This window comes from Physeter macrocephalus, chromosome 20 (genome assembly GCF_002837175.3).
Source record: "Physeter macrocephalus isolate SW-GA chromosome 20, ASM283717v5, whole genome shotgun sequence".
NCBI classification, from domain to species: domain Eukaryota; kingdom Metazoa; phylum Chordata; class Mammalia; order Artiodactyla; family Physeteridae; genus Physeter; species Physeter macrocephalus.
The window spans coordinates 98,123,946-98,149,003 of NC_041233.1; the positions used below are offsets into that span (position 1 = coordinate 98,123,946).

The window sequence follows — 25,058 nt, forward strand, 5'->3', positions numbered from 1 at the left end:
AGGCCCGCATACCACAAAAAAAAAAAAAAAAAAAAAAAAAAAAAAAAGAAAGGCTTCCTGCAGGAGGTGGGTCTTAGCTGTGCCTTGGAGGAAGCAAGAGGTCGGACGGGGGGTATCACATCGGTAGGTGTGTGGAACGTGGAAAGAACATGGTGTGTTCACGGTTGGTGTGCAGCGAAGCATTTAGGGCTGCTGGCCGGCCTCAGGAGCACCTCCGTATCTGGGGGCTGGGATAAACAGGGTGTCTCAAAGCAACCCAGATAAAACTACTAAACTTGTACACAGCGGATCAAAGCAAGAGAACAAAGTCATCTAAGAGAGACTGCCTCCAGCCTGGCAGGACTCAGTAACAAGGGGGACTGAGGGCCATTTCTCCATCTCTAAAGAGACTGCGGCCATCAGAAAAAGGGACAGTCGATCACAGAGCCAAGAACTTCATGGGTGAGTGTCCACTCTGCCCGACACAGAGAGCCTGTCCCAACCCAGGTGGTCCACTCTGAGTGGCTGGTGTATTTCTCCCTCTTTTTTTACTTGATGTATAGTTGCTGTAAAATATTACATATGTTACAGCTATACAATATAGTGATTCACAATTTTTATAGGTTATACTCCATTTAGAGTTATTACAAAATATTGGCTATAGTCCCTGTGTTAGGTGTATTTCCTATTTTTAATCACAGCAGGCTCCGTGAACATGGCTAAGGTGCTTCCTTCCCTAAGAGAGGCCTCTGTTCCCCTGATAAATGAAGTGGCCAAATCTCTGAAACTGATAATCCAGCCCAGACTGTGGCAAAACTGTCCCATAAGGCCATTCGGTGGGGACATGCTTGTCTCCGCAGGACCCCAGGGCTGTTGCATGTCTCTCTGGTTGGGCAATGAACGACTCCAGAGGTGTCATCACCCACACCCCTGGCCACCCCGCATGACCCTATTTAAACTTTAATAAATATATCCAGAAGGTCCCCAGCAATTCTCAGAGCTGGAGAGCTAGGAGGCCTTAGTTGGAGCCCCTTCCTGGGCCCCCTTGGGCTCTGGCAGCTGAGTGAGCGGCGTCAGGAACCACATATTAATGAATTCTCCTTCACCACCATCGTTGGAGGGAAGTGCTCGGCATTCACGTCCTATCTCTCATAGAGCCCCGTGTTCTGGCAACTGTCAGAAAATCACCAGTGTCCCTCCCTCGCACACGAGAGAGACAAGATTGTGGGATCAGCTCCTGCAGATACTTGAAAATTCCAGGCTGTGCTTATTTGACCTGACGCTGACCTGATTTTGGAGACAGTCTTGTTTCCTTGGTGGTTACTTTCCGGCCAGAAAATGCTTGTGTTTTATAACTGACCCGCCAAACCTGCTGGGCAGAGCAGGGCTCCTGCCGTCAAGGTTAAGGGAAATGGCCCCAGGAATCTTGAAGGAAAAGGGGGTCAGGCCTGACAAAGAGGAGGTGGTCCAGAGCGCCCAGGGGTCCTCCACGGAAAATGGGCTCAGGGATGTCCATCTGTCCACCCAGTGGAAGAGGCACACGCACACTGTTGGATCCAGGGCGTGACCCGTGGCACCTCGGCAGTGATACGTCCCCCTCAGCTGAAGGAAGCCTGGAGCCCTTTCAGGCCAGATCACCCAGCCTGATGTGTTAGACGACCTGGGACCTCAAGAGGAAGAGAGCAGGGGTTGGGGACTCTGAAACAGGAGGGGGAAATGTACAGGTGTGCACATCTGTGTGGCACGCACATGTGCTGGACTGGGGGACAATTAGAATAAAGCAAGTAAAGCTCTGAACACTGAAGCTGTTTGGGAATTAGGGGCTCACACATAATACCCATCTTCTCCACCTGAATTCAAAATCCATAGAGAGAAAGATACAGGCAGTCAACAGGTGGGGAGCCACATGTCAGCGTTATTACAAATAAGCCGGCTAGCGAGTGTGGTTGTAGATCTGCAGCCTGCGGGTTGTGCTAACACTTGGCCTCTGACATACCCGCAGGGACCAGAGCTCAGCAGGTCTTCCCGCGGGTTGTGCTAACACTTGGCCTCTGACATACCCGCAGGGACCAGAGCTCAGCAGGTCTTCCCGCGGGGCTGGGCCCCTCTTCCTGCAGGGAGCACAGGAGAGATGGGAGCTGCCCGCAGGCAGATATGGAACAAGGAGGAACCAGGAAGAACTGAACCATGCAGGCTCAGATTCTCCTCCCAATACCCCGACCAAACGATTGACTTCCTTTCCAGACGGAATGGGTGGATGGAGGCTTGGGGGTACCTCAAAAGAAGTCCTCCTCATGGAAGCACAAACCCAGCAGAAAAAGTCCCCACCCCTTAGCAAGTTCTCCGCAAACATAAAGCAACAGCTAGAATCTAGAATCGCTGCATTGTAAGGTTTCCCTTACCTGACAGGAAATAGGCATCTCTCTGAGTGTCCCGTGGACTTCCAAGACGTGCCTTGGTGCTTCGGCAGTCACCAGGCTCGGTTTTCCAGGCCCAGAGAGGCCAGTACGTTGCGATAGTGCAGCGTGACTAACGGCATCAGAAGAAGAAGAGCGTCTACGCAGATTAAAAAGGACACCCCGGAACCCTCGCGGTACTTCCCGCTGTACTTCTCGCGGTACTTCTCGCGGTACCGAAGTGTTCCTCTCCCCCAGCAGAAACAGCCGCTCCGGGAGCGCAGGGTGCGTGCTCAGTCCCTCCCAGAATTGACTGTTTCTCTGCACTTTGCACTCACTGAAGGTTTGGTGATTTGGTCCCCATCCGCCCCATGGGAGAGAAAACCGGCAGATCTAGATATTAAGTAGGATTGATCTTACCAGTCCTGATCTTGGAGACTATTACCATCATCAAATCCCACAGTTGGAAGGTCCCCTTGTCCAATCTCCTCTCCTACCCCCCTGAAAAACTTCCTTAAAGAAGTGCGGGTGGGGTGGGGATGAAATGGGTGAAGGGCCCAAAAGGTACAAACTTCTACTTAAAAGATAAATAAGTCCTGAGTATGTAAAGTACAGCATGGGGGACTTCCCTGGTGGCGCAGTGGTTAAGAATCCGCCTGCCAATGCAGGGGACACGGGTTCGAGCCCTGGTCCGGGAAGATCCCACATGGCGCAAAGCAACTAAGCCCGTGCACCACAACTACTGAGCCTGCGCTCTAGAGCCTGTGACCACATCTACTGAGCCCGTGTGCCACAACTACTGGAGCCCACGTGCCTAGAGCCCGTGCTCCGCAACAAGAGAAGCCACCGCAATGAGAAGCCTGCGCACCGCAACTAAGAGTAGCCCCTGCTCGCCGCAACTAGAGAAAGCCCACGCGCAGCAATGAAGACGAACGCAGCCAAAAATAAATAACTAAATTTATAAAAAAAAATAATAATAAAGTACGGCATGGTGACTACTTAACAACACTGTACTGTATATTTGACAGTTGCTGAGAGAGTAGACCTTAAAAGTTCTCATCACAAGAAAAAACTGTAACTATGTGAGGTGATGGATGTTAACTAGACATATTGCGGTCATCATTTTTAATATATACATATATCAAATCAGTATGTTGTACACCTAAAATTAATGCAGTGTTATACATCAATTATATCTCAGTAAAACTGGGAAGAAAAACTTAAAAAAATTTCCTTATCCATCCCTTTTAGATAGGTGTTTGCATAGCATCTATTTTGCATAACCTCCTTTAGTAACTGCACTGAATCCTGTGTTAGTGTTTGGACTGTAATCTCAATTAGTTGAATACTTTGTGGTAGGATTATGGTTAATTTCATGGTAAATTTCACCGATGCCTTGCTCCTTCTTTTGAAATGCTTGTGATAATATAAATCTTTCTAAAACATATTGAAGGAGTTTAGGCTTTTCTTGCAGAGCCACTGCAGTGGGATGAATCTGAGACAGGACTAGCCTGATGGGATGGGGTGACTCGTTAGATGGTGGAGGGGTTGCAGCAGGAAGCAGGTCAAGAACGCGGAGCAACAGCTCAAGGTGCTAAGCCTTGGACGAGAAGAGCGGAGGAGAAGGCAGTCAGGGAGGTTAGGGATCAAAGATGACTCAATCACCAGCTGAATCCTCGCCTGTTACCTGGTTGCAGGGTGACCTTTAGTCTTCAGCTTTCTGCTTCCTTTTAAGATTCCGGCATCCTGTTGTATAAGCACAGAAACCTGCACACAACAAAGGGCCTTGCAGCACCCAGCAGAATAATGCTGAACCTAATAGTCCTACGTGGAAAGGCCTTATATATATTTAAGACATTAATTACTTCTGTGAAGTACTTCCATGTACATAAAAATGGTAGTAAAATATTAAATGAGGTAGAGAAACCAGATTACAGACGGAATGGAAACTAGGGCTGCTGGCATCCAAGTTATGGGAAGTTTCGTATAATGGTATTTAACCTTATTTTCCAGCTATCATCTTGGACACCATGGTTATGGTCATGAAGATTGGGAAGCTCTTTCTGCAAAGCTCCACCTGGATCTGAGAAAATGCTGCTCTCTCCCTGTTACGAGTAGATGAGGTCCATCTTGTACTTTTGTGTGGCTTTGGAGGGTGTATAGGAAGAGAACATGGCTTTAGGAAATGATGCTATGATTCTAATTTATTTTTGGACTCCTGAGGCTTAAACATTAACCAGAGTAAAATAAACATATATGTGGAAACTCTGTGAGTTGCATTCTATCTACTGTTTCCATCTCTTTATCTCTGCCTTTTAATATAGTTGAAATGTCCCAGTTTGAGCTAGAAAATAAGGCTGTGTCTGTCAATGAAATCCAGTTGTTTGGATATGATGGTGTTCATAAATCCTCTGAATTTAGTCCTCTGGAATTTTCCTGGACTGAAATCAAATACACTCCTGCCTGGCTTTCAGATTCCAAGTCAGCGGTGTTTCCCCCTGCACACAGCCTGTAGGTGACATTTGGGAGGGAGGTTATCACAATATAAGGACTATGTGAGTACTCAAGCCTTATCTAATCAGCTTTTCTTCACACTTGTTTTATTGTGTTCAAATCCCACTGGCTTATCGAGTGACTGGACTTTCTAGTGAGATGTAAGAAAAGACAGCTTCCCTACAAATGCTTGCCCTTGTTTTAAACCCATTCTCCTGCAGGTTTGAGGAGTTTCGCTGCCCGGCTTTGGCTACATCATTCCTGGCTGATCACTGAGTTGGAAACCTGAGCTCTGTTCCTATCTCTCTAGTTTTAGGAAACATTACTGAGTGGGGTAGGTGTTTGGACAAGAGGATTCTTAAGGTCCCTTCCAATTTCTGGTGGTGTGGATTCTAAAATCCAGTTGCCACAGAATTCGACACAATTTTTCCTTGCTCCCTACAAAACAGGCATTCAATAAATATTTGTGGAATAAATGAATGAGGGAAAAAATGAATGGATGAATAAATAAACAGATGGACAGAACTGTCAAGTGACTATGGTTCCAAGCCCTTCTCCCAGTTCCTCCCTGGAAAACCATTTTGCTTTGGAGAAAAACTTTTGCAAAAAGAAATCCTGGGGCCAGATATGCTCCCTGATATGCCAGAGTTCCAGGGCTAGACAGGCAACTTTATCTACTCTGGAGTTTCTCACCACATGCAGATATAACTGATACTCTTCAAAGCAAATGGGGTTACCACGTCCACCCATTAGGTGGCTATTATTTTTTTAAAAGGGAAAATAACTAGTGTTGGTGAGGATGTGGAGAAAGTGGAACCCTCATACGTGGCTGGTGGAAACGTAAACTGGTGCAGCTGCTGTGGAAAACAGTTTGGCAGTTCCTCAAAAAGTTAAACGTAGAATTACCATAGGATCCAGCAATTCCACTCCTAGATATATACTCAAAAGAACTGAGAGCAGGACTTCAAACAGATACTTGTACTTGAATGTTCATAGCAACATTATTCACAATTGTTGAAAGGTGGAAACAACTGACAGATGAATACATAAACAGACTGTGTTCTAGCCATACAGTGGAATATTATTTAGCCTGGAAAAGGAAGGAAATTCTGATGCATGCTACAACATGGATAAACCTTGGGGACATTATGCTAAGTGAAATAAGCCAGACATAGAAGGATAAGTATTGTATGATTCCATTTATATGAAATATGTATTATAGGCAAGTTCACAGAGACAGAAAGTGGAATAGAGGTTACAAGGGGCTGAGGAGAGGGGAGAATGGGGAGTTATTATTTAATGGGTACAGGGTCTCAGTGGTGGATGATGAGATAGTTCTGGAAATGGATAGCGGTGGTTGTACAACATTGTGAATGTATTTAATACCCCTGAATTGTACAGTTAAAGATAGTTACAGTGCTAAATTTTATGTGTGTATATTTTAGTGCAACAAAAAATAGCAAAAACAAACAAAACAAAACAAAAGGGGAGGGGCTTCCCTGGTGGCACAGTGGTTGAGAATCTGCCTGCTAATGCCAGGGACACGGGTTCGAGCCCTGGTCTGGGAGGATCCCACATGCCGCGGAGCAACTAGGCCCGTGAGCCACAACTACTGAGCCTGCGCGTCTGGGGCCTGTGCTCCGCAACAAGAGAGGCCGCGTTGGTGCGAGGCCCGCACACCACGATGAAGAGTGGCCCCCGCTTGCCACAACTAGAGAAAGCCCTCACGCAGAAACGAAGACCCAACACAGCAAAAATAAATAAATTAATTAATAAACTCGTACCCCCAACATCAAAAAAAAAAAGGGGGGAATGTGAAAGACCAGAGGTAGAAGAAGGCTATCAGGTAAATTATGCCTCAAAATCCTGCTAACTACAGAAGCTAGCGTTTCACGGTGCCTGCAGCTTACAGGTGCTCTCATATGTCACTATCTCAATCCTTGCAACGTCTCTGTGGGGGGATTATTATCCCATTTCACCGACAAATAAACTGAGGCTCAGTTGACTCCCCCAACAGCATATCATTAGCCAGTAGCAAAGTTGTGATTTGAACACCTGTCTTCACACCCGAAATGCTGTGCTCATCCTGCTTCCCTGCAGTGGCCTGTCAAAGCGTTGACCATGAAGCTTTAAGAAATGCAGCCCACACGCGGGACCAGCAAGTAAGGCCAACGAGATGGTAAGGGGTGCTGACCCAGAGGCCAATGGCCTGGCCTGCCATCTCCAACTGGCCTCACTCTCACCCTTCCCTGAGAGAGGAAGAAGGTCACAAAGCTTACAGCTGGGTTGATGGCATTGAAATGCATTTGCTTTGAATATATACAGTGACTATAAAATAACTATAACCCCCAACTCCATCCCCTCCTGAAAGCTTATGTATTCAGGGATCTCTTCAAGGCATTGACATCAAATTCCAATCTTCTGCATATCAGAATCCAGCACTTCTCCTTATAGCCCCCTATGCCATCTTTCAAGAAAACGTTTCTATCATTTGACGTTTGAATCCAGCATCCCTGGCATGAAATCAAGTATCACGAGGAGTTTCCCCCATCTGGTGACATTCGTGCATATCATTTGCACTTTGTTTGTGAGGTTAATCTCTTCAGGGCCCCATTTAGCACAGAGATAGCCATACATTTCTCCTGATTTTATGGTTGCAGAAGTTGCTCCATCAAACCATCCACTGGCTTTTTCTGAGCAAAATGATCCATCTGTGTAATTAATGGAGCCCACTCTCCTGCCAAAACCTGGCCAGTTCAGTCTGCCTGTTGCTACCCATAGCAGCTTGAAAGATGGCAAAGACGGCCCCTCAATTCTGATTTTCACCCCCAAGTCATTCACCCGTGGAGTTCCTGTTGTTCTTGGCGTTCCTGCAAGTGGGCTGTTAATTAAACTCCCCAAGTTGTTATTTACAGACAGTGGCTGCCTCAGGGTGCCAAGCGCAAACCATGCACACCCTGCCTACTGTCCATCTGTCCCTGAATTCCCGGACTCTGTCTCTGGAACAGTGAGCCTCGGGTTCCTAGGCCTGGCAGTGTGCTCACCCAAATACCCGCCCACTGCAGCTGGGGAGAGGCAGTGATGCCTAGTGGTTAGGAATATGGGCTCCAACAAGACCGCTGGGGTTTCAGTCCTGGCTCCACCATGGACAAGTTCTGCACCACTGGGAAAGCCTCTGAACCTCAGGACCTCATTTCAGGACCTCAAGTTTCCTCATTTGTAAAATGGGGATAGTAATGGTATACCCACCCCTTAAGTAGTTGAGATTCAATATCCTCTAACATGTAAATTACTTAAAATAGCCTTGGAAGCAGAGTAAGGCCCCAATATAGGCTAATCCCTACAGCTCTTAGCATTATTACTACGTACCTGGATTTACAGAGCAATTCACCAAAATCCTAAGCTTTAAAAATTTCCTAGCAGCACCTTGTCAACACCCACAACTGGAGGACTCAGGGCAATCATGTAAGTGGCAACCCTCGGCCTTCCCCAAATCCTCTGTAAACTTTCAGAAGCTGCTGCAACTTGGAAGTCAGAGATTATGAATCTCCAATTGCCGGGCTTGTTGAGTCACTTGCCCCTACACCAACTGTTTGTGTAGGAGCAGAAGACTTTGTCTTCCGTTAGTCCCTTGACTCTGTCCTCACGGCTCTCGCCGCCTGCCATATTGTTGGAGCTCTTTGACGTCACGTGATCTCTGGTGCTTCTCAACGTGTGCACGTGCCTTTCCCTTTACGTGCCACGGCTCCTGGGGATATTTCACCTCTTCCTCATTCTCCATAACTTCTCGTATGGCTCATCCTTCTAGACCTCCGGGCATCGGCTTCGGTTCTGCCTCCTCATCTGTCCTGGCCCAGTCTGCAGAAAGGGCTCCTCTCTGGTGTAGCCCCACACCATGCATTCATCCCACACTTCCGTTGTAGTGTGTTACTTTTCCCCATTAGACCCTAAGTTCCTTGAGGGTGGAGACTGTGTTATGGCTTATGGTCTCTCTGGTCCTTAGCACATGTGGCATTTCGAGGATGTTCAGAAAATAAATGAACCACCCATTGAGGGATACAGAACTTTCCAGGGAGCATCCTAAGACAGGTGAAACAGTCAACATGACTGGGAAACTTGGAGAAGGTTTCACAGCAGAAGTGACACTTGGAACGGAGTCTTTCAAGATGAGAATGATCTTTGACAAGAAGAAGAGGGAAGAGGCAAGTGTCTCCAGACCAAGGAACTAACAGGAGTGAGACTCACAGGCCTGGAGATGTGCTGAGGCTAAAACCTGGAGTGGGGCGGGAGGAGGAGGGGGGAACTAGAGGGACGTGGACACCGGCCTGGAAGGCGATGCTCATTTGGGGAGACGGATGTGAAAGATGTTCTGCACCAGGAAGAGGTTGGGCTTTATCCTGCAGAAAACTGGGGTCTATTAACGTATTTTAAGCAGGATGGTGTTTTGGAAACTGTATGCCTGGAACAGCAAGGGGCAGGAAGTGCGTCGTATGCGTGGATAGAGACTTTGCTGGTAATGCATGTAATACCTCTGGAAAGATAAACTCTAGAAACTGGTACCAGAGGGTGGTCCTTTCGTGGAGGAACAGGGGTGGAAGGAATGTAATTTTTGCTGTATTCCTTTTGCACGGGTTCTATTTTTCCAGGCGTTTGTATTATATTTTCTAAAAGACTACAAGTTTTAAATAGACAGTAAAACTGTGAAAATGAGGAATAAAAGAAAGGAAGACAGAAGGAAAGGCGTCTCACACCACAACGTGAAAGAGCAAATTACCCCCCAGAGTCTGGCCGGGAAAACCGGCCAGGAGGCCGTGGGGTTGGGCAGGAGAGCGAGGATTATCACCCACCTGGGGCTCTCCTGCCCAGAAAACCAAGGCCACGGTGCAGTCTCGAGTTTGCACACTCCTCTCCCCTCGAAGATGCAAGCGCCCAATTGTAAATCCTCTTATTTCATACTCTGAGCCCAGCCTCAAATGTTCGACAAGGCAAATGCAGCCCAGTTATAATCAGAGAGACGCTTCCTGCTCCCCCGTGAGCCTCCATCCACTCTGTCTCACATCCATCAGCTTCCTCGGGCGCTCAGCCCTCTCTGAGCAGAGGCCCTGGTGCTCCGCGCCGAGGCCAGCCCCTCGTGGGAACTCCAGGGGTTGCAGGCAGCACGGGGGAGAAGGGCTCTTCCTTCCTCGGGAGGGCGACTGGAGAGAGAGAGGCCTGCTCTCCAGACCTCCCGAGAGCTGCTGTTCTGTTTTCAGGACACGTGGACTCCGAAGAGAAGGAGAGAATGCCAGGTCATGTTCGAAGTTCAAATTCGGGCCTAGCGAATCACCGGGGAGACCTACCTTGGCTCCCAAAAGGACGGCTTTGGGGCTGTGAGGAACTAACAGTTTGGGACTCCCAGGGAGAGAAATTTCTAGAGACATCACAATATTTTTCACAGAGGAACTTGTGATTTAAGGTGCTGATGGCGGCACAAATATAGGTGCACTTTAGTTTAAGAAAACCCAGTTTAAAAAAAAAAACAAATCTGGACTTTGGAACTGGATGTTAAGAGTAAACTGAATATAATTTTTGAAGGTTACTTTCCATTTACAGTGATTACAAAACGTTGGCTCTATTCCCTGGGTTGTACAATGCATCCTCGAGCCTGTCTTACACCCAATAGTTTGTACCTCCCATTCCGTCATCTCTATATTGTCCCTCCACCCCACACGGGTAACCACTAGTTTGTTCTCTGTATCTGTGAGTCTGCTTCTTTTCTGCTATATTCACTCAGTTTGTTGTATTTTTTTAGATTCCACATATAGGTGATATCAGACAGTATTTGTCTTTCCCCGTCTGATGTATTTCACTTAGCATATGTATTGTACAACGCGGCAAATATGGCCAATATTTTGTAATAACTGTAAATGGAAAGTAACCTTTAAAAATTGTATAAAAATTTAAGAAAATCTTTTTTAAGAGTATACTGAGTAAAGTCCAGGTCTCAGGAATGCCTCTCTGGCCCTGTCTCGTTGATCTTGAGCAAATCACTTCACCTGTCTGAGCTTCAAGTTTCCCTCTAGATGTGCAAGATGCATTTCAGCTCTCCCCTGTCTGAGCATTTCAGCTCTCCCCTTAATTCTAGCAGCATCTATCTGCACCATGAAGGGTTTCTTGATTTATTCATCACTGCCCTGTTACCTGTCATCCTAAAGTACGTTCAGCATCACTTTTCAAGATGCTCACGGCTCATCTGAGAGGCGGGTGTGGGGAGGGCAGGAGTAAGTGAGGCACCTTTTGCTCAGTCTCCCAGAGCTTTAGACTTTCAAATATTGGGGAGACGGGAGTAGCTTTATTTTGCTCTAAGAACATGTCTGATGCTGGCTGTCATCACGTGACTAAAGCTGGGAGGTCCTGTGACGGGGACACTTTAGGTGGCACCAATGACCCCTCTTGCACAGGAATCTGTTGATATGAAAATCACGTTTCTGATACTGCTAGCAGATCAGGACCTGTGTCTGTCAGTTTTTCAAAAGCCTCTGCTGATGGGAGCTCGGCTCTTGCTTGCTAACAAGGATCTGAAAGTGGTTTGAAATAACTTGAACACGTTTTTCAAGATGTTCTGCCTTTTAGGAACATCCAGCAGACAGTAAATATCATTAAAATGAATTGTGCCAAACATACTCTCACAATTTGAATTTTCAGAAATGCAAAATAAAAGATTGAAATTATGCGTCACACAAAGAATACATTTAACCCAAGGATTTGACTCAAAATTAAAGGCTGAAGGTACTTACTTTTTAATACGTTTTACGTTGTTATGTGACTTCCCGTAGAGTCATCTATATCTAAGTCGTATTTCTTTAAAGCAGGTAACGTAAATTTGCTCTCTCTAGTGTCTTTTACATCACCAAAGCAAGCAATGTGTCTTCCATATGACCCTGTTTCCTGGTGATGATAGTTGATGCATCTTAGTATTTCTAACGTTTGCCCCGTCTCTGATTCACATGGAGAACACTCTATTTCCACACTGTTTCACTCTCTTTAATTCTGGATGACTCCATTGGCCGCAACAGCAAATGCTAAAGATATTGATGCTCACTCCCCCGGTCCAACAGTCTCTAGAGTAGAATGACCAGATAAAACAAAGGACTGGACGTCTTGTGTTTTTATTTGCTAAGTCTGGCAACCCACCGCCAGAGCCCTTCTAACTTCCTCAGACCTCCTCTTCCACCCAGTCCTCCTCCCCTCTCTTCACCCTCAACTTTCCCCCGTCTTTTGGGGGGGCCCACACCCTGAGCTCTTACTCACCTGCTTGCTTCAACAGCCCTCACCCACACTCAGCCATCGTGAAGTGCTGAACTTGTGCACGGGGTGCTCCCACCAGAGAGACCCTGTGTCCAGCCTTGGAGGCCAAGCTTCCCTCTCACTCCTTGGGTTCAGTCTTTTGCCAAATGTTTCCTATGTCTGTCATGTCCTTGAGCTCAGCTCCTTCCTGAGGATGGCAACAGGAGTCCCCCCTGGTCCTATAGCACCTTTTATTCATGATGAAGGACGATCAAAGCATATGGATGAAACTAAAAGGAGAAAGGATTAAAGGGCCATCGCTCAGGGCGTGGGTTCCTAATGCATAAGGACTTCTTAATGTGAGGATCATGCTTCCAAGACTCCAACCAAATCATCCTCTGTGTCCACAGACCATCTAGACCCTAGAGGATAAGGCTTCTGCTTTCTTGTTACTGAGTCACCGTTTCCTTAAATGAGCTGGACTCAAAAGAGTGCAAGAAGAAAGCAATTATACTATTTTTTCTGTGCTAAGTCGAGTGCTTCTTCTTTGCTCCTGGATGTAATCTCAGGCAGGGCCTGTGGAATTAACAAATAGCCCCACTTTTCAGATAATAAAAATGTCCAGTTCAATCCAGAATTCAAGTTTGTCATACAGTTTAGAGTCCTCTCTTCCTGCCAGTTTGGGCCGGATGCAAGATTCGGAGCTGGCGGTGGTGTAGGAGCTTGTTGGCTCCATCACTGTTTGAACTCCTTCTCGATCCAGGCTCCCCCCAAACAGGAGAAGAGTGAAGGAAAGGGTGGAAGCCAGAAAGGGCTCACCTGGTTGAGACCACTGCAGCCTGGAGTCAGGATGCTTCTTTCTCCTACTTGGCACTTTCATGGGTTCTTTGAGGGTCTTCCCTTGGCACCTCGCCCAACGTCATGGGAGACCTGCAGTTCTTTTAATGAAGCCAGAGTCGCATCCAGCTGGCCACTCCCCCCTTAGCCCACAGCCCCTCGTGCACCCCTAAGTCAGGGTACCTGCCCTCCCAAGCCCTGTCTCTTTACTCTGCTCCCTGGCAGGAGCAGTTTCAATCACATCTTTTCTTTGGGCTTTGCAGATGGTAGGCAGCTACCAGTCTGCACCCACCCAATTCTGAGCCTCACAGATAAAGCTCTCTGAGCGGTTTCTTATGTCTCTGGCTTTGCTTAAGGTGATGGGGAAATACACTCCCCTCCTCCGAAGCAGGGGGTGGGTGGGCTGGGGATGGAGTGGTGGGAATGCGCACATCCTGCCAACTCTCTTCAAACCAATCCTTGCCACCGGCTGCTTCAAAGTCCTAATAAATTCCTAGCCTCCTCTTTTAAGCTCTTGAGGTGGGTGACGGAACCAGTTTTGGACCACTGTGTGCCAGCCCTCCACAGATGATCTAACACCCTCTGAGGGCAGTTCTCAGCTTGGGGGTCTCACCCAAATTTTCAAATGGGAGGAGTATCATGTGACTATCCCGTTACAGTAACTACTTAGGAAACTGTCATAAAGGTACTGAAAAGTCATTGTTGGTTGGAGAGCTTCAAGAAATCTAATTGTGCTAAACGTTGACCTGCTTTAACTCCTGGATTTATTTCTCAGAAGAGCAAGGAAGCAACACGAGGACCAGTGCTCTGAACTTAGTATGAGTGTTCTGAAGGGAACACTGGGCTTACTTAGATGTGTGCCTTGTGTTTTTAGGAAGGAGATACCAAAGGGGCGAGTTACGTTTCAAATGAACCCACGGTGAGGAGCTAAAATAGGGGACGGGTTAGGAGGCACTCTGAAAAGCAGAGTTATAACGTGACCGGGGTGTGGATTCAGTCCAGTTGGGGGCTACAAGGACGTGACAACAAGCTAGAAAGCGAAGACAATGTCCGGAGTCTCATGCAAAGGAGCCTGAACCTGGAAGGCAAGTAGAAGGAAAAGTAAAGTCCAGGATGAGCTGAAGCTTCTGAAGCAGTAAGGACGGCACAGTGTTTCGTGTTTAACGCAAATAAGTGCACTGTGTGCTAGGCTCTGTTCTATGTACTTGTACTTGTACTAGTTTGATCATCACAATAGCTATACTATGATTATCCCACTTCACAAGTGGGGAAGCGGAGGTGCAGAGAGTTAAAGCAACTTGCCCAACGGCAGGCAGCTGGTAAGAATTCAGACTCAGGCACCCAGGCTGCGGAGGCTGCGCCCTGAACGCCCCCCCATCTGACCCTCTGCTGTCCATCCGCTTTGCTCTGATCCTTTGAGGGTGTGGATTACATTTTGCTCACCTTGTAATGCCAGCATTTAGATCAATGCCTGGCAAGCAACATACACTCCAAGTTTGTTCAATTGAGTTGAACAAGAGTAACAGGTAGATCGAGACTCCTCCTGTGTCCTATTTTTGCCAAAGCCTCCAAACCAAAGACAAGGATAAGTACCATCCACCTTCTAAAGGGAGGGGCCGACCACGTCCATTTTGAAGTTAGACAAAGGAGGTCAAGCGACCCAGCAACCTCCTAGGCATCTGAGGGGCTCATGGCTTTTAGGAGAGAAGAAGGGTTCTTTGGAGAGGATGGTAGGGCCAGGGAGAGCCTTGTGGTTCCCCCGAACCTCCCCCACCTCACACTGTCTCCAGGATAAATGAAGAGGGACCTTAAAGCACCACTGGCGGAGATTCGAGTGATTTTCAGGATAGGGGGATGGACAGCCCACTCGCTGGCCAGGCGCTGGCTGGTCTCCTGAAACTCTCCAGCCTTCCCCTTGCTGTGGCTGGAGGGGCATGGGAGGGTTCCTGGGAGGGCCTTGAAATGTGGCCCTTGGGTTTGCTGGTCGTGAGACTTGGGGCCTGACTCACCACCGAAGCAGCCTGCAGGAGGGTGCTGGCTGAAGCCGCCGCTGAGGACTGGGAGAGGAGAGAGGACAGAGAGAGGCATACCTGCAAGGCCCCAGTTTGGAAAGGACCACAGCCAAGAGGGCTGGCGGCTTGGGGGAAGGGAGCCCAGTAGCAAAGTGCAGAGAGGAAGAGCTGAGGGCCCTCCTAAGAGGGCATCTCCAAGTGCCTCTTCCCCGACAGGGACTGGGGTCCTTGTGCAGCCTTGCCGTGCGTCTGAGGGAGTGTGGGCCGTGACGGCGGGGTGACAGCGGCGGGGCGGTTCGCCTACCCAACCCACAGAAGGCGCCAGCGCAATTCTCCAATATATGTGCATCCGCGGTGAGAGGGAACATTACACAGTGCGGAGCCCTTTCCCTGCCCCGGCTCTGGCCCTCGGGAACCTGGAAGCAGCAGAGAGAGCGGGGGAGGGGCAGGAAGAAGGAGTGGGTCTGACCTGAGCCGGGAGAGAAGGGAGAAGCTTCTGTTGGATGAGGGAGTGAAGTTTTGATTTGGATTATACTGGATCTTCTGGGGCTTGAAGGGGATCAGGGCATTCTGAAATCTGCCCAAGATAGGTTTGAGGGCGACTGCGGTGGGGAAACACAAAGCTCTTTCCTGATTTCACTCCAGCCTGTTCAATAACCCTAGGAAGTGTGGGCAGGCGCCGAAAGCGAAGAACAACGCTGCGTTTCCCCGATCCTAAGACATGCTTTTTTTTTTTTTTTTTTAACATTAAAATACTTCTGAAATCCAATCCCTTGTAAATCCCAGCGCACGTCTATTATTTTTTTCCCTAAAAAAGCTTTTTGAACTGATGCTGCCTTCAAATATATCGCATTTTAGGATTGAGAACATGTTGTAAGGATAGAGCTGTCTAGAGGTTTTATGGGTTTTTCAGTGCTCTCATTGTGTGGTTGCTTTCAAGTCCAATGCTACTCTGACCTTCTGGCCCTAGGCAGCTGTGCTGTCCAGCGTGGGTGAGGGTGTCGGGAGGACAGGACAGGAGTGAACAGGGGGTGGCCCGAGAGTGTAGTCAAAAAGCACAGGGAACTCCCAGCATGTTACTGGCAAAAGGTGTCCAGGGAACCGCAGGACAACCCAAGGTTTCCAGTCCAAGAGGTGAGGTAGGGAGATCAAAATCTGAAGCAAAGATTTGGCTGCATGAGATTGTGAGAGTGAGTGAATCTGGAGAAATTTTTAAAGAAAGGAACCTTTAAAATTTTTTAAATGGGTATCTATTCATCTGTTGATGGACACTTAGGTTATTTCCATGTCTTGGCTATTGTAAATAGTGCTGCTATGAACATGTGGGTGCAGATAGCTCTACAGGGTAGTGATTTTGTTTCCTTTGGATAAATACCCAGGAGTGGAATTGCTGGATCGTATGGTGGCTCTCTTTTTAGTTTTTTGAGGAACCTCCATACTGTTCTCCATAGTGGCTGTATCAATTTACATTCCCACCAACAGTGCAGGAGGGCTCCCTTTCCTCCACACCCTCTCCAGCACTTGTTATCTGTGTGAGGTGACTGATGTTAACTAAACGTATTGTGGTAGTCATGTTGCAATATATACATACATCAAATCATTACATTTTACACCTTGGACTAACACAATGTTATATATCAACTGTATCTCAGTAAAACTGGGAAAAAATTAGCTGTGGCAATAAAAATTTTTTAAAAGGGTAATAAGTGCCTTTGATTGAATCCATGGACGGAAAGAGAACTAAAGAAGACAGAGATGGTATAGATAGTCACTGCTACATAAGATTAGCCTAAGCAAGAATGAAACTGAACACCATAAAGTAGGGTTAAGCAACTTGTCCAAAGTGACAACTAATAAACAACGGAACTAATTACCTCCAATTTTTCTTCAATTTTATCCCTTAATACGAAAAGTCTTCAAAATGAAAAACGTAAAACAAAGATGCATTGAAGGAAAATAAAGCTTAGAATGGTAAAGAAATAGTAAGAAAACACTTAGCTCTAGATGGAAATACTGAGTTCCCACACAAACCCTCTCCTCATGGGGGTCAGTGAGAGACATGGCCGTGGTGTGATGGCATGACTTCCTGCTGAGACTGGACAAGGTTTAAGGATCCTGCCAGCACGGTGCCTCCCTCGCGCAATCACCCCCAGGTGAACCTGTCTGCCCCGTGAAGCTGCCTCTTCTACGTCACTTTCCCCCTCCCTAGTCCAGACGAGGTCTCAGAGAGTCTGGTAAGATCCCAGAACCCTGGTCATAATCTTTGAGATGTTCTTTGGGGAACAGGATCTTCCAAATTTCACAAAGATGAATCTCAAACATGGGAGCAGGAGGCTTGTTATTTCTTGGCACAATTTGACAGTTGAATATTAAGCGAAAGAAGTCAAGCTTCTTAGAAAATGAGCTAAGCGTTCACAAAAGAAGTCTTGCAATACTAACCTCATTATTTTTCACAGCATTCATATCCTAGCACGTAAGGGGAATCATAGATAGAGTAAAGCATTTGCTAAAGTTCCTTAAAAACAGATGGAAGTACATTAATTGAATGAAATATGGTTTGGCAAATTCATACGTGATTAAAAACCTGCATCGATAGAGAACAAGCAGCTCTGTGAGTGGATATTAATAAATCATTGCTGAAAGAAGAGGAGCATTTATATATAATTTATTAAGGATTGATTTATTTTGTTGCTTTTACTGCCGTCAAAATTCTTATTAATGATTTGGAACAACAGAAAAAACTCTATTAGTGGAATGATCTAACATTTCGGACAAGACTATGGTTATTTGGGTAAATAACATATGGATGACCTTTATTTGTGGGTCAGGATAATTTAAACCCCTTGTTTATGGAAAACAATGTCTCGTAGAGCATTTTAATTTATACCTGAAATACTTTTCAGGCGATGGGAGCAGAGACTTCCGTGTTGGGGGTGCCACCTTTAACTACCCCAGGTCCTTTGGTGATAAATTATGGATATTGCTTCACAGTCATTAATTTTTTATGAATTTTAGAGTATCATCTAATCAATCTTGGTGTCACTTGTGGTTGTTTCTTCTAGCCAAACATTCTGAGTTCTTTCAGGGCATAATAAATCATGGCATTTAGACTTTTAGCCCCCACGCCCTCTATTCTCTGAACATGGTCTGTTTATCCATGTGCCTCTTAAGATGTGACAACTAATTATCAACTCCAATACTCCAGGTGAGATTGAATCACCTACGAGCACAGTGTAGTGACGTCCAGTCTTGACCTAGAAACCATTCTTTTACGGAAACAGTCTAACGTCGCGTCAGCTCTTCAGTACGTGCTTCATACCTTTGGCTCTTACTAAGTTGTAAACCAAAGCTCTCACGTCTGTTTCATTTGAACTGCTGTTGAAACAAATATCCTCCCTCTTGTCCCTGTTGATTTTTTGGAGACTGAATACATGGCTGTACATTCGCTCCTGTTATATTTTAACGTATTAATTTCAGAGCAATGCATCAGTTAGCAGTTTTCAAACATTTAAATGTATCATCGATGCATTCATTTAGCACAGATCATCTTACATTCATTCGACAAAAACTCGAGCGCCTCTGAGACCCTGGGCATGGAATAAGCAACAAATATTTAAGTTCTGAGTTCCAAATATGTATGACCTACCATAGAACCAATACCTCTTAGAAGAAATAATCAAGGAATTCTAGACAGCAGGAAGACATTCCATACTTCCAGGAGATTTCTCTCCAAGCATCATTTTGTCAGGGGCACACTGTCTTGAACCAGATCATCTAGCTTCCACTGGTGCGCCGTTCCCCAGCTCCCCACCTGGCTTACTGCAGATGAAGATTAGATTCATATTTTCTTAATCATTTAAACAAGCTTTTCAGTTCTCTCTATCCCCAGAAAGTAGATCTACACATGGCTCCAATCATATCAAATTTCCTGGATGTACATGTCAGCTCTCATCCCTTTGATGCTGGTGGCTTGAACTTCTGGCCCTCCCATTAATTCATGACTTGAATTCGTACATGAGAACCATCAGGCATTACTTGGAGGGCATGATTGCAAGAGCAAATCACTTTGAGTGAGGAGAAATGGTTTTTCCTCAAAGTAGCTGTGTGATGGAGAGCAGATCTCACTGCCTCTCTGAGCCTTGGCTTCTTTCTCTGCCAATGCAGGGGCTACACTTACAGCTCAGTGTTACGACCACAGGACTAGCAGCATCACCGTGACTCTTTCCTGTGCATCAGGGATGTTAAAGTGCTCTGGTTTGGGATGCTTGGGAAGGGGGCTTGAGACCCTCCTTAGGACGATGGTAATATTTTGAGTTTGCAGATAAGGACAAAAGAGAAAGTTTGGCTTTAGCCAGAAGTGCTCTACTGGCTAAAATGAAGCTCCCAAGTTTATAGGGACCTCGACCACAAGGATGGTTTGCGTACTCAGCTTTGAAAATTCATTCGCAAAACTGTGGCCCCTTTCAGAGAGGCTTTCTCTTGAAGGAGATGAGATGAGGGGGAAAGAGAGATACTTTACCTCTGTGTGGGTGTGTGTGTGTGTGTGTGTGTGTGTGTGTGTGTGTGAGATACACACAGAGAAAAATAAGTACAGTTGAACAAACAGTGGTAAAGAGAAAGCCATGTAACCACTGGGAGATCCTGTTGAAATTGTTCAAAATGCTGAAACTTTAACACCAAAGAGAACTCACTGATTCTAGGATGTCAGCTCTTGAGAGCTGAGGGCCCAGGGCCTTGGGTCAGCTGATTTTTCTCTCTCCCAGGCCTGGAAAGGGTAAATGGTCGCCTGCATGCTGGCTGCTCCTGCTTTCCACTGGCTCCAAAGAAGCAAGATGGAGAATCCTCTGGAAGGAACAGGAGAACAAGAGCCTTACTGAGGTCACCGCAGACTTCAGCTAGAGCCCATCCCTGCCATCTGTCCGGCCGGAAAGACCAGCCTCAAAACGCGAAACAGGGACGCAGGTCTTTGGGGCTCTCCCATCCCCCTCTCGGCGTCCCCTCCGGGGGCCCCATCAGCCATCTGGTCGTCTTCCTAACGTCAAGGACAGGAGTCCAGGTTGCCATCACCACCGCAATGACACCCCAATCCCAAGAAAATGCAACGGAGACTTGGCTGACCAGGATTTACAGCATAACTGCTGGAGGACAGCCTGCCAGGTCTGCGGGAAAGGAGCCCTGACGCTGGAGCGACAGGAAGAAGAATATTCCCAGCTGCCCCCTCCCTCGGTCCCACTCCAGAAACGACCACGAGGTCGCTCTGGAGCACTGACCTTCCAGCCTGGCTCCCGTGCAGTCACCTGCCCTCCACCCTCCTCCAAGCCCATTCTAGCTCAGAGGCCCCCGGATTCTGTTCACGGACGTGGAAACACACCTCTGACCAGAACGTTTATCCGGCAAAAACAAGACAAAACCAAAAACACGAGTTTGCTGCCACTCATCACACAGAGACTGCCCTCAGTTCGTGGATAAATTTTGGTGAGCACGGAGTTCACAGCAAGACACCCCTATGTCAGCACCAACCCTTAGCCACTGTCATCTTCTCTACCAATGACAATTTAATGCCACACCTTCTAACTATTAGAAGATTTAGCGTGCTCTGAGGATTCTGAATTAATTTCTAGAAACATAAAATACCATTAAAAAAGCAAAGGGTACCTTTCCTGCCCAGCCCATCTTAGCCAGCATTTCTCTCCAAAACCTAAGATGAATTTGAGGCAGCGGCGGATGGTGTGGGGTGTGAGGTCACATGCTCTGTTCTTCTCTTGTCCCCTTTACCTAGTGATTGCTGTCCCAAGATGCCAGCACGCTGCTCCCGGCTCTCCACTGCCCCTGGTGATTTGAGAGTCTTCAAGTTCCAAGCACACCAGCCTTTGAAGGGCATGTCCTCTGGAGCTAGTAGACTGTCTGACTTCCAATCCAGCTGTGTTCAACCCTCTCTTGCGCCTCAGTTCTCTCATTTGTAAAACAGAAATATAACCCAATAGCCCTCATGGAATTAAACATAAACACCGTTGTTCCTGACATGCCCTGATGGGGCATCCCTCCCCATCACTCCTCTGAACAGCTCCAGTTAGGGCCCCGGGCCCCTTCCCAGTGGACATCAGTCACGCCTCATCTGGTCTGACTTACCCACAGCACTTGACGTGGTCGATGGTTCCCTCTTTCTCGAGCGCCTCCTGGCTTGGTTTCCAGCATAACCGTTGATTCTGGTTTTCCTTCCATCTCACTGGTTACATCTTCATCTCCCGCCTGGATCCTGCCTCCTTTTCTAGACCTTGGCGTGCCCTATAACTCTGTGCTGGGACTTTCCTTCTAACCTCATACACGCTCAGTTCATGTGTCTGGTCTGTGATTTTTCAACACCATCTCTGCCCTCTTTTATATTCTTAGTCTGGACGCCTCCCTGGAATGGCGGACTAACCCCGAAATGCCCGCCTCGAGTTCTTTACTGAGATCGTCATGAGCATCTCAAACTTAATAATATCCCAAACTGAGCTCCGCATTCCAGCTCTTCCTCTAAACAGCTCCTCCGGCAGTTTCACTGTCTCAGGAAATGTCAACTCTACCCTTGAAGCTGCTCAGGACAGAATCCTTGGGATCATCTCTGACTTTCCTCTTCCTCTCACGTACCACATCCAGTCCACCAGCGAATCCCACGGGCTCTCCCTTCAGAGATAACTGGCGACTGACCACTTCTCACCACCTCCAGTGTAACTGCCACCGCCCAAGCCACCAGCTCCTCCAGCCTGGATTCGGCACTAGCCATTTAATTGTGCCCCTGACTTTCACCCTGATGTCCTAGTCTATTTTCAGCACAGCAGCTGGAGGATGCTTTTCAAACAAGTCATTCCCATGGTCAAAGCACTCTACTGTGTTCCCGTCAAACAGAGCCTGTGAGGTCCTGCTTAGTTTCCCTCCCAGCTCCATCTGACCTTGTTCACCCCTCTCCCTTGTTCCCGTCACCCCATCCTCCCTTGCTTTTTCTCATGTAGGCCAAGCACACTCCCACCTCAGGGTCTATGTACTGGTGTTTCCCGTGACTGATTTTGTCATGTTTGCTCGCTCTCTGCTCAAATGTCACCTCATCAATGAGACCTAAATATAGCAACATCTACCCGGCACTCTGCCCGTTCGCCTCAGCTGATTTTTCTCTGTAGGGCTTAAAATCACCTGATACACTGTATGTTTTCTTGTTTATTTGTGCATTGCCTGGCAACCCTCAATAAAGTATCATCTCTGTAAAGGCAGAAGCTTTGTTTGGCTCACCACTATAGAGCCCAGATCAGTGCCTGACACACAGGAGGCTCTCAGTAAATACTTGTTGAATAAATGAACGAAAAGGCTTTATAACAATACTTGACACATAAGAGGTCAAGCACTGGATGAATAAATGAATAAACAGCATTTAGAAGTGACTGGCACATAGAATGCACTCAGTGAATACTTGTTGAATGAATGAATGAAGGAGTGAATGAAAAGCATTTACAACAATACTTGACACATAACAGGTCAAGCACTGGATGAATAAATGAATAAACAGCATTTAGAAGTGACTGGCACATAGGATGCACTCAGTAAATACTTGTTGAATAAATGAATGAATTAAAGCATTCAGAGCAGTAGCAACATGTAGTAAGCCTTTGGTAAGTTTTCTTTTTTTTTTCTCTTTAATTTATTTAATTTATTTATTTTTGGCTGCGTTGGGTCTTCGTTGCTGTGCGTGGACTTTCTCTAGTCACGGCAATCGGGAGCTACTCCTCGTTGCGGTGCGCGGGCTTCTCACAGCGGTGGCTTCTCTTGCTGCGGAGCACGGGCTCTAGGCGCCTGGGCTTCAGTAGCTGTGGCTCGCGGGCTCTAGAGCGTAGGCTCAGTAGTTGTGGCACACGGGCTCAGTAGCTGTGGCTCGGGGGCTCTAGAGCGCAGGCTTCAGTAGTTGTGGCGCACGGGCTCAGTAGCTGTGGCTTGGGGGCTCTAGAGAGCAGCCTTCAGTAGTTGTGGCGCACGGGCTCAGTAGCTGTGGCTCGGGGGCTCTAGAGCGCAGGCTCAGTAGTTGCGGCGCACGGGCTCAGTAGTTGCAGCGCACGGGCTCAGAAGCTGTGGCTCGGGGGCTCTAGAGCGCAGGCTTCAGTAGTTGTGGCGCACGGGCTCAGTAGCTGTGGCTCGGGGGCTCTAGAGCTCAGGCTCAGTAGTTGCGGCGCACGGGCTTAGTTGCTCCGTGGCATGTGGAATCCTCCCGGACTGGGGCTCGAACCTGCATCCCCTGCATCGGCAGGCGGACTCTCAACCACTGCGCCACCAGGGAAGCCCCTGTGGTAAGTTTTAGCATTTATTATTTAAACATCAAAACTCCAACATCAAGGGGTGCTCCTTCTGCCTGTGCTCCCGAAAGACAAAGACGCCCCTCATGTGGCACCTCGAGGAGGGAGGAAAGGAGGATAAAGAACTGACAGGGGTGGGAGGCCCATCCCTGAGAACCCCTGTCTCAGGGGTACCCAGGATAAGGACCAGTAATTCTAGGACCCTGTGTGGCCTTGCTTTTCCTTTCTTGTATGTCCAAAGCGGCTTCCATGATTCTTATCTATTCTCATGGTGGATCTCTGAATACTGGGGAGTTAACCGTCTGCTATTCCCAGATGCAGCATTTCCTTATTACAGATGAAGCAACACGGAGGAAAGGAGGTAACTCTTACGATGCTAAAACTTTTGTTTGCCCTTGACCTTAGTGAGTGAGATGCCACCATTCAAGAGGTTAACTTTTAAACCCTGAAACTGTATAACTGAGATACTTGAATTCATAAAAAGTGTTAGGACCTCTCCAAGAATTTATCAGCTATTTGCTTTTTGGTGTGAATTAGTTCACTCAGCGTTTTAACTCCAAACTCCTTACTGATACTAGTCTGAACTCAAGAATGGGAGTTTTGCTTGGGATGGAAGAAAGATTGAGGGAGAGGAATTTTACAGCCACGTCACCAGGAGAAAGAACAGTGGTGAAGGCACTTTTTGCAAACATATGGGCCTCAGAATGATAGAGTGAAGCAGATAGGAAGGCAGAAGTCTGGGGGTGAGGGTGGGATCAGATGTAAATTTCTTCCAAATGAAAACCAGGCAGCTTCCATACTGACTGTGCTCATTGTGTGAGGCCGGGAAAACCACTTCTCATGACCCTTTTCCAGGGCAACGGTTTGATGCTAATTCAGTTGGGCAGCTGCAACCCAAGGGAAACCTCTATGTAAACGTTCCTCTAAACTTATTTTTTCTTTTCACTCCTTTGAAGGGTCTCAGTTTACAAGGCTATGGCAGTACTCAAGCAATCCGGCCAAAGCATCTAAGGACGGGGCTCTGTGGCCTGGGACTGGTGTTGATTCGGTAAATGTGCAGGTCTGGCAGCCATTTGTCCTCCTCCTTCCTCCTTGCGTGGAAACTGTATTCGTTTTGTAGGTTTGACTGTTAGCTCTGCAAATGTAGCGCTACCACCTCCTTGCCTGGACTTTGCAGCCATTCGCTACCCTCCTCAAAGATCAGGGGAGAGGGCTTCCCCCCAGAGATGCATGAATCAAATTATACACAGGAACCAAGTTTCAAGAAAACTCACCAAGGAAAACCTGAAAGTTGATCAATTAGGGGCTTGCTTCTAACGTCTATTTATAGTTTCTCAATTACTTGATGGGTAGTCTGGAAGACCAAAGAAACTTGAGGCAAAAACGACAGATTACCAGGGCTGCTCAGAGAGCTGTGAGGCACATCTGGAATTTTACAAAACTTTAAGTTATCAACAAAAACCATTACCAGCCCTTCAATGTCCTCCAATACGTTCCATCCAGGCGGTCCTCTGCCTCACCCTTCAGCCCCCTCCCCCCCCGCTATGGTGATGAGCCCTCCCACCACTGAAGCAGCCAGTCCATCTTTGGTTAACTTTACCTGTCGGAAAATTTTTGTCACTGATAATAACAGGCAGCTCAAATTAAAAGTACATTCAGGGCTTCCCTGGTGGCGCAGTGGTTGGGAGTCCGCCTGCCTATGCGGGGGATGCGGGTTCGCGCCCCGGTCCGGGAGGATCCCACATGCCGCGGAGCGC

At 47.3% G+C, this 25,058-nt stretch overlaps 2 long non-coding RNA genes across 4 annotated transcripts in view; both read right to left on the bottom strand.

Annotated features, from left to right (window-relative positions):
- The window catches only part of LOC114484481 (uncharacterized), a 38,997-nt gene extending 15,758 nt beyond the window's left edge, over positions 1-23,239 (bottom strand). Inside the window, exons 1-4 of one of the 3 annotated variants that reach the window (XR_008616310.1) lie at positions 21,113-23,239; positions 19,675-19,827; positions 12,159-18,802; positions 11,645-11,968 (exon numbers count right to left, since the gene is read on the bottom strand). This is a non-coding gene — a long non-coding RNA (uncharacterized lncRNA). Of the gene's footprint in view, positions 1-11,644; positions 18,803-19,674; positions 19,828-21,112 lie in introns of all 3 variants that reach the window. The other 2 variants (XR_008616309.1, XR_008616311.1) reach the window with 2 other exon arrangements.
- Positions 23,240-24,469: 1,230 nt separating this feature from the next.
- LOC129391676 (uncharacterized) overlaps positions 24,470-25,058 on the bottom strand; it is a 19,428-nt gene continuing 18,839 nt past the window's right edge. The window contains exon 4 of the long non-coding RNA XR_008616313.1: positions 24,470-24,655. This is a non-coding gene — a long non-coding RNA (uncharacterized lncRNA). The remainder of the gene's footprint in view (positions 24,656-25,058) is intronic.